General features: G+C 48.7%; 3 non-coding genes and 2 pseudogenes across 3 annotated transcripts; all 5 read left to right on the forward strand.

Annotated features, from left to right (window-relative positions):
* Positions 1–4,301: 4,301 nt before the first annotated feature.
* Positions 4,302–4,477, forward strand: LOC128632552 (uncharacterized; annotated as a pseudogene).
* Positions 4,478–4,914: 437 nt separating this feature from the next.
* Positions 4,915–5,029, forward strand: LOC128632583 (U5 spliceosomal RNA). The gene has a single exon (XR_008396182.1). It is a non-coding gene; the product is annotated as a U5 spliceosomal RNA (small nuclear RNA).
* Positions 5,030–5,216: 187 nt separating this feature from the next.
* On the forward strand, positions 5,217–5,407 carry LOC128632547 (U2 spliceosomal RNA). The gene has a single exon (XR_008396154.1). It is a non-coding gene; the product is annotated as a U2 spliceosomal RNA (small nuclear RNA).
* A 438-nt stretch (positions 5,408–5,845) lies between these two features.
* On the forward strand, positions 5,846–5,960 carry LOC128632584 (U5 spliceosomal RNA). The gene has a single exon (XR_008396183.1). It is a non-coding gene; the product is annotated as a U5 spliceosomal RNA (small nuclear RNA).
* A 187-nt stretch (positions 5,961–6,147) lies between these two features.
* Positions 6,148–6,254, forward strand: LOC124629264 (uncharacterized; annotated as a pseudogene).
* Positions 6,255–9,396: the final 3,142 nt, after the last annotated feature.

The following is a 9,396-nucleotide window of genomic DNA, read 5'->3' on the forward strand; positions in this document are numbered from 1 at the left end:
GACAGTTTCAGAGTTAAGTGTGGTATCTGGGGAGAGTGAGTCAGACAGTCCTCTCCCGAATGCTCAGGTGCAGAAAAGACCTGCGGGATCTCCTCTGTTTGTAACAGAGGAGAAGAAACTGAGGGCAGAGCATGGGCGGGACAGTTCTTCCTCGGAAGAACTGAACCGCTTATGGCCCTCAGAGCCCCCAAATGAGGTTTCTTTCTTGCACCTCCAGCTGAGAACATCATCGCCAAAGGAGCCGCGAGAGGTTGCCTCCGCGGCCCGTGCGGCAGCAGACACTTGCCCTCCTGAACCCAGGCCCACTGAGATAAAGGAAGAGCAAGTGTCACAAGAAATAATATGCCTCTAACTTGATTTTAATGTTGTCTCTGTATGTGTTTTTATACTGTTTTATACCTTTTTACCATACTGCTCATGGCCCTCACAATCTCTACCATCAATGTGAGAAGTGTGAGGTCCACCCTGAGAGCACAGAGTGTATTATCCCTTTTAAAATCTTTTAAGTCAGATGTGATTTTATTACAAGAATGTGCTCTGCCCTTTTTATATAATTATAGGAAATGGGAAGATGTGTGGACCCCGGGACCCTCGTTGTGGAGTGGTTCCAATTTTAATAAATGTGATGGTGTCGCCATTTTAATAAATAACCCCAACATCGCGGTGAAGGGCAGCACAGTGGTGAGAGATGGACGGGCACTCTTAGCCAATCTGACCTTTTTAGATAGGGATTTTACTGTTCTTAATGTGTATGGTTTTACTGAAAAAAATGAAAGGTATGAACTTTTAGAAGACCTGCAGTCCCACATGCTAGGGAGGGTTCCTTTAATCGTAGCAGGGGATTTTAATTGTATTTTAACAGCAAAGGATAGGAAAAGGGTAGTGGGGGAGTGCATGGTAGATAAGACATCGGTTTTACTTCAGGGCTTAGTCAAAGATTTTAAACTAGTCGACTGTTTCAAAGCTTTGCATCAAAGAGAGGAGGGCTTCACCTGGTTCAGTGGTGATGGCACCAGAGCCTCTCGGATCGACTATGTTTTTACACGGGACTGCCCGCCGACCGATGCTACACTGACCCCTCTCTTCTTTTCTGACCACATGATGCTGTCCTGCACCCTGTCACTGTCCACTGGTGTGACGGTAGGAGGAGGGCTGTGGAGGCTGAACTGCTCGGTGTTAGAAGATAAAGAAGTAGTCAGAGAGTACAGGGAGCAGTTCAGCCAATGGCAGACCCTCCAGGACTTTTATGAGTCACGAGCACAGTGGTGGGAGATGATAAAGGAACGGACAAAAAGATTTTTTAAGAAGGTAGGGATAGAAAGGAAAAATAAGGAAAAAAGATGCATGATGGGACTGCAAAAAAGACTGCAGAGATATTTTAACCTTTTTAACTGTGGGATTGATTTTACTGAACAGATTAAAGAAGTAAAAGAAGAAATGCGTGTTTTATCGGATAGACAAAGCAGGGGGGTCATTTTAAGAAGCAGAGAGAGGGAGATTGAAGAAGGGGAAAAGTGCACAAGATATTTTTTTAAAAAGATTGTTTCAAGGGGAGGTATAATCACCACAATAAAAGATGGAGGGAGGGAGTTAAAATCAACAGATGAGATTTTAGGTGGGGTGGAAGAATTTTATACCGACCTATATAAGGAAAAATCTGTGCACAAAGATACCCTGGAGGAAGTTTTAGCCTTTTTAGACAACAAGGTCAATAGTGAAACAATGCTTTTATCCCAGGATTTCACGCTTTTAGAAATGCAAAATTCTTTAAAAGGTTTTAAAAGGGGGAAGTCCCCAGGAATGGATGGACTCCCCCTAGAATTTTATCTGACTTTCTGGGATATTTTAGCACACGACTTACTCACTGTTTTTAACGAATTTGAGACCTTGGACAGACTCCCGGACAGCTTTAGAACAGGGATAGTGTCGCTTCTTCACAAGAAAGGCGACAAGACAGACCTCAGGAACTGGAGACCGATCACGCTTTTAAACTTTGATTGTAAACTTTTTAGCAAGATTTTATCTGCACGTATGTCGACTGTCTTAGAGGACGTGATCCACCCGGATCAAGCATGTGCTGTGCCAGGGAGGAAGATCACTGACAGTCTGGTACTGATCAGAGACGTCATCTGTTACGCGAGAGACAGAAACATCCGGCTAGCGGTCCTGAACCTAGATTTTGAAAAAGCATTCGACCGAGTCTCGCATCAGTTCCTGTTTCAGGTACTGGCCAAAATGGGGTTCCCTGATAGGTTCATAGCCTGGGTGGGATTACTGTACAAGGGCATAGTCAGTAGAATGTTGGTTAACGGGCACGTGTCCAAGGCGGTGAATATCCGCAGTGGCGTCCGTCAGGGGTGTCCTTTATCTCCCCTCCTGTATGTGGCTTGCATAGAGCCACTGGCACAGATCTTGAGAAGGGATAAATGGGTCAAAGGACTCGAAGTGCCTGGGACGGGTGGACTGACCGCAACATGCGTTTTATATATGGACGACGTAACCCTTTTAGCCACAGACCTTTTATCCATGCGAAGAGCAATGGACCTGACTGACTGGTACGGTCGGGCCTCGGGTGCCAAGCTCAACAGGAGCAAGTCCGAGGCCCAGCTCTTCGGGCCGTGGGGTAGCGTGGACATAGGCGGACTGGAATTGGTTTTTAAAAACGACTTACGGATTTTAGGAGTCAAATTTGACAAAGAGGGTGGAGGACGGGCAAACTGGGCCGACTTGTTAGGGAAAGTCAGGCAAAAACTGGGCTTCTGGGGACTGAGACAGATGACTTTTGAAGGTAAAGTTTTAATTTTTAAAGCAGTAATTTTACCTTTAATGTTACTTGTGTGTTCTGTTTTTAGTCCCCCGCGAAATTTTCTTTTAGATCTGGAGAGGGCGGTGTTTTACTTCGTCTGGGGGTCCAAGTGGGAGAGAGTGAAGAGGGAGGTAGTGAAGAAGAGACCGGAAAACGGCGGGAAAGGCCTCCCGGACCCCCACCTGTTTCTAGGCAGCCGGTTCACCGCCCTCCACATCGCGTACGCCGTGGCCCCGTCCAGAGAGAGCAAGACAGCGGCCATGACCCGTTTCTGGATGGGGTCGTACCTACGAAGGCTTAAAATTTTACCTGTAGACCTTAAAACGCCGGTGTCTTTTAATTTGACAAAAGAACATGATTTTATTAAGAAGTTTTTAAAGAAAAATGTTTTAGAAGGAGAAGATGTCTCCGTTTTAACTAACCACAGGTCTCTTCTCTCTCTCGTTCAGGATCGGGAACCGGTGAGTCCAGTCCCCGGCCTCACTCTAAGTGAGGCCAAACAAGTTTGGAGGAACGCCGCCCACCCTGCTCTTCAGAACAGGCACAAGGACCTGTCATGGATGGTGGCCCATGAGATTCTCCCGGTCAGGGCGGTCATGCACTCCCGGGGCATGGGCTCCAACCCCATCTGCCCACGACCCGGATGCAACGCGCCGGAGACCGTGCGACACCTCTTATGGGAGTGCGGCGCCGCGCGGGACCAGTGGACCACGACCGGCCCCCTGTATTTCCCGTGCCTGCCGGCAGGTGGGGTCCAGATGGACTACAAGCTCGCCATCCTCGGGGTGGGCCCAGGCTCGAAGGGCCTAACGGCGCAGAGGTTCACCACGCTCTGGCTCACCCTCAACGCCGTGAAGGATGCCATCTGGACCACCAGAAACCTGCTGGTGGGGAAACGCGTGACGGTGCCCCTCCACGCGAGCGAGCAGATGGCGAAGTCCACGCTGCAGGGGTACCGCGCGGCGACATTCGGAGGAGGGGGCCGGGGTTGCACGAGAAAGGCCCCGGCCGCCACCGACCCTGGCCGCTCGTAGATGCGCCCTCACCTGCAAAGGCTACGGGAGCAGCGAGCCGGAGGGTAGAGGATCTCCTCTGGGCACTGGAAGTGACGGGCCTCGGCCGTGGCTGGAGAGCAGTGTGATGGGCGCCCTTGGTAAGGACTCACCCCCGATCTTGGAAAAGAGAGGATGCTTAAGTGGTTTTTTATTTTGTGTGTTTTATATAAAGATATGTGTTTGCTTTTTTATTAATCAATCGATTTATTTAACTGTTCTTAAAAACGAAACGATTTTATGGACACTTTTATTCATAGGTTTTTACACACACAATTGATGTATTTATTTATTTTTCCTTTAAACAGTTTTAAAAACAAGAAATTGTTTTACCCAAGTTTATTTATTTATTTAAAAAAAAAAAAAAAAAAAAAAAAAAATGTCTATAAACTGAGAAGGAAAAACTGTGTACACTGTGAATATGAAAAAAGAAATAAGTGACAATAAAATTTTTTCGAAAGAAAAATCTGTTCTTATCAGTTTAATACCTGATACGTCCTCCATTCGAGGACTTTATATTAAACGGATTTTTAGAGCGAGGAGCTGGAAGAGGGGCTTGCTCCGTCCGCTCCACGCATCGACCTGGTATTGCAGTACCTCCAGGAACGGTGCACCTTTTCAAAGGGGTCAAATGAAAGAAGAAGGAAGGAAGGAAGGAAATAAATGAATGAATGAATGAATGAATGAACGAATGAATGAATGAATACGTATTCATGTTAAACGATTGGGGGGGAAAAAAAAAAAAAAAGTAGGAAAAAAGACAAAGTGACATATGGTACTTAAAAAAAAAAAAAAAAAAAAAAAAAATTTCTTGTATTTAATTGTACAAAATGGAACAGGTGTCAGTCGTAAAGGTTTCAGATGTACTTAATTGGAAAAGGGAGGGGACCTATTAGGTTTTAATACAAACCACAGCCCACATCCAGCTCTAGACCAATCCTACATCTGTAGCTATCAAGGCTGTGCAGGTGTAAGGGGCCGGCGCAAGCCAACCTACCCTAGACCGGATTTCTAGGCCTCCGATGGAGTTTCGGAGGCCTGGACTGACTTCCTGTATAGCTCGGGTTTCTCTTCATTCACGCATAAATCTTTCGCCTTTTACTAAAGATTTCCGTGGAGAGGAACGTTGACGAGTTCAACTTATTTTTGTGAGCTTTGCTGAGGCAAAGCTGTATTTGTTTCACAGTTTAACGTAAGAGAGGGAAGAAGTTTGGCTTTGGGATGCAAGGTCGGTTGGGCGTGGTGCCTAGTTGCTCAATCCTCTCTGCGCAAGGTCTTCAAGCGCGTGGTCAGGCATGTCGTCCAGGAGTGGAGGCTCTGCCAGCTGGTGCTCGTTAGGCCAGAGGCCATAACGGGTTATCGCTTCTCGGCCTTTTGGCTAAGATCAAGTGTAGTATCTGTTCTTATCAGTTTAATACCTGATACGTCCTCCATTCGAGGACTTTATATTAAACGGATTTTTAGAGCGAGGAGCTGGAAGAGGGGCTTGCTCCGTCCGCTCCACGCATCGACCTGGTATTGCAGTACCTCCAGGAACGGTGCACCTTTTCAAAGGGGTCAAATGAAAGAAGAAGGAAGGAAGGAAGGAAATAAATGAATGAATGAATGAATGAATGAACGAATGAATGAATGAATACGTATTCATGTTAAACGATTGGGGGGGAAAAAAAAAAAAAAAGTAGGAAAAAAGACAAAGTGACATATGGTACTTAAAAAAAAAAAAAAAAAAAAAAAAAAATTTCTTGTATTTAATTGTACAAAATGGAACAGGTGTCAGTCGTAAAGGTTTCAGATGTACTTAATTGGAAAAGGGAGGGGACCTATTAGGTTTTAATACAAACCACAGCCCACATCCAGCTCTAGACCAATCCTACATCTGTAGCTATCAAGGCTGTGCAGGTGTAAGGGGCCGGCGCAAGCCAACCTACCCTAGACCGGATTTCTAGGCCTCCGATGGAGTTTCGGAGGCCTGGACTGACTTCCTGTATAGCTCGGGTTTCTCTTCATTCACGCATAAATCTTTCGCCTTTTACTAAAGATTTCCGTGGAGAGGAACGTTGACGAGTTCAACTTATTTTTGTGAGCTTTGCTGAGGCAAAGCTGTATTTGTTTCACAGTTTAACGTAAGAGAGGGAAGAAGTTTGGCTTTGGGATGCAAGGTCGGTTGGGCGTGGTGCCTAGTTGCTCAATCCTCTCTGCGCAAGGTCTTCAAGCGCGTGGTCAGGCATGTCGTCCAGGAGTGGAGGCTCTGCCAGCTGGTGCTCGTTAGGCCAGAGGCCATAACGGGTTATCGCTTCTCGGCCTTTTGGCTAAGATCAAGTGTAGTATCTGTTCTTATCAAGATGCCGGAAGTCGACGCGAGTGGGCCGGTCCGAGTGGCGCGGCTGAGAAATTCTGTGAGGGTGGAGCTCCTGAAAGATGCAAGTCAAGCAGAAAGGGCAAGATTCAAGGTGGAGCACCTGGTGAAAGAGGTATTGCAAGGAGTAATGAAGCAGCAGACCACATCGGTTCTGTGCTTGCAGGACTTTGCGCATGCTGGTTTCATGGATATAACCTTTGGGGAAATGACATCCTGTCTGGACTTTGTGGCAACCTGGGAGAGGAATTTGCAGCACCCTGCCCTACGAGGCCTAAAGGTAAGAGCCCTTTATATCTGGGAGGACGTACCAGTGACAGTGCACATGTACAACCCCTTTGTGGAGGAGAGCGATATCAGACATTTTCTACAGAGATATTGTTTAAAGGTGGAGGGGGGTCAGAAAATCTGTAATGCCTTTGGGATCTGGAACGGAAGGAGGAAATACCTGGTGCGTTTCCGTCCAGAGCCAACAGCTCCTGGAGGGGTTGTACAGCCTCCGGGGTCCTTTGCCATCGGGCCTCATAGAGGCTTCCTCTTTTATCCTGGGCAGCCAGTAACCTGCCGGAAATGTGGAACAGCTGGGCATACAAAATCTGTTTGTAATAACAGCAAGTGTCGCTTCTGTGGCTCTCAGGAGCATGAGTCAACGGAATGCAGGGCCCCAAGAAGTGCAGCCTTTGTGGAGGAGAAGATCACCTCTACAGGAGCTGTGCATTAAGGAGGAAAACCTTTGCAGACCTCTTCTCCCAGGAGGACGTGCAGGGTGGAGGGGGGAAAAGCCCCGGCGTGGAGACAAGGAAGCTCTCTCCAGAAGCGGAAGAGCATGCAGAGCTACTGGAGGTAGAGAAAGAGGGCGGGCAACGTTTTCCAAGCTTCCAAGTAGGACCCACAGAACCATGTGGAGAGAGCCAGGCGGAAAGGGTGGAGAGCCACCTGGGACAGAACTCGGACCAGGAGAAGGGTCAGGAGAAAAGAAAGCAAAAGCGGAGAGCAAAAGAGTGGGACGATGGAAAAGAAGGGGATGGTCAGAAAATGGAGAGTGGGGGGGGAAGCCCCCCGGTGGCAGCCGGAGTGTGGGCCCAGAATGTCTGCCATGGAGCAGCCCTGAAAGACTGGTCACTGGCAGAGAGTGGGAGTTGTGGGGACTCTGATGAGCAGATAGACTGGGCAAATTGCACTGTAGAGGAAACAGCAGACTCCCCAGATGGGACAAAAGGAGCAGCGAAGCGACCTTTTCCCAGGGAAGACGAGGATGCCGAGCTGGAAAGGAGATTCCGCTTCCAAGAGACACAGCCTAACAACAACGTAGAGGATATGGGGAATTCCGAGCTACCGACGGACAAGGAGGAGCAGGAGCAACACCCAATGGAAGCAGACCCTTCGCCATCTGCTCTCCCCTTTTTAGGATGGGAGGAGGAGAGGTACAAAATGACTACAGGGATGAGGGGGGCAGGCAGAGGGAGGGGGCCCCCCCTTGCAAGGGACAGAATGTAAGGCCGGTCTTCCTTTCCGGGCCTGGTTGGTTTATGGAAGCAATACAGATAATCACAGAACATGAAGATCTGCACTCTAAATGTGAGGGGACTGAAGAACCCCACAAAGAGGAGAGGTTTGTTTTTGTCCCTTAAGTATGTGGCTTTTGATATTATGTTTTTGCAAGAATGTCACCTGAAAGATAGAGAAGATGTAACCGCATTTAGAAAGGATTGGGGAAATGGACTTTCGGTGTGGGGTGTGGGTAATGTGAAAGAAGATGGGGTGGGGATTTTGTTTAAAGGGTGGGACACGATAATAGAGGCATCGGTAAGCGTAGTACCGGGGAGGGCCCTGTGTGTCGACTGTAGGTGGCGGGGGGTCGCCCTCAGACTTATAAATGTCTATGCACCTTGCGCGGGTGGGACGCGGGGGGAGTTCTTCAGGGCCCTGGAGCATGTCTGCTTTACCAACAGACTGGTGCTCCTGGGTGGGGACTTTAATATCTCCCTAGATGCAGCCATGGCAACAGAGGGGAGTCTGGAGTTGCGGACCCTCTGCAATGCTTTCCACCTGGTGGATGCCAATAAGGTGGCAGGAACAAGTGAGCCGAGTTTCACGTGGAGCAATTCCCGAGGACATCGGTCTAGGCTTGACTACCTGTTCGTTCCCAGAGGGCAGAAGGTGGGGGAGTGTGTAAATATTCCCACATGGGCCTCTGACCATAACATTGTTGGGGTCAAGGTGACCCTAAGTGAGCATAGTAGAGGCCGGAATTTTTGGCGGCTTAATACAAGTCTACTGCAGGATAAGACCTTTTGCGAGGTTTTCCGTGCAGTGCTTAAAGGATGGCGGGCCATGAGGGTAGGGTGGTCCACTTGGGGGGATTGGTGGGAAGGGGTGAAGGCACGCATTGCGGTGTTCTGTAGGGAATGGGCGAAGGAGAAAGTCAGGGGGGAGCGGGAAGAGATCCAGGCAGCCTCAGAGGAGCTGCAGAACCTGGGCACAAAACTGGCGTCGGGGAAGTCTGTGGCATGGAATCGGTATGAGGAGGCCAAGGCCCAGATCCGTGTTTTTTTTGAGAGACAGGCCAAAGCCTTTTCGATAATGGCAGGGGCTCAGGAGATGGTAGAGGGGGAGCGCCCATCCAGGTACTTTTTTCAGGCAGTACGGGCAAGGCAGAAGAGGTCTCGCATCGAAGGATTGCTGCATAGAGGCAGGTAGTGAAAACCACCGCTGCAATGTTGGAAGCGGCTGCAGAGTTTTATGAGACACTTTTCTGCAAGAGGGCCAGGAAGGGGATGAGCAAGAGAGGATGCTGCAAAACCTTACTACTAAGCTTCCGGATAAAGAATGCACGATCCTGGAAGCAGACTTGTCTCTCCAAGAGATCGAGGAGGCCATGCGTTCACTGAAACACGGTTCAGCGCCGGGGCTAGATGGGCTGCCAGTAGAGTTTACTCTACCTTTTGGGACATGATAGGGCCAGATTTGCTGGAGGTATATAAGGAGAGGATGGAGCGGGGATGCCTGACCCCCTCAATGAGGATGGGGTGCATTCCCTGCTGTATAAGAAAGGAGATCGGACAAATCTAGCGAATTGGCGGCCTATTACGCTCCTAACGACGGATTATAAAATCCTAGCAAAGGCCATCACATTGAGGATGGGGAAAGTGATGAGTCTCATCATCCACCCGGACCAGACA

Source organism: Ictalurus punctatus, unplaced genomic scaffold, assembly GCF_001660625.3.
Source record: "Ictalurus punctatus breed USDA103 unplaced genomic scaffold, Coco_2.0 tig00064127, whole genome shotgun sequence".
NCBI lineage: Eukaryota > Metazoa > Chordata > Actinopteri > Siluriformes > Ictaluridae > Ictalurus > Ictalurus punctatus.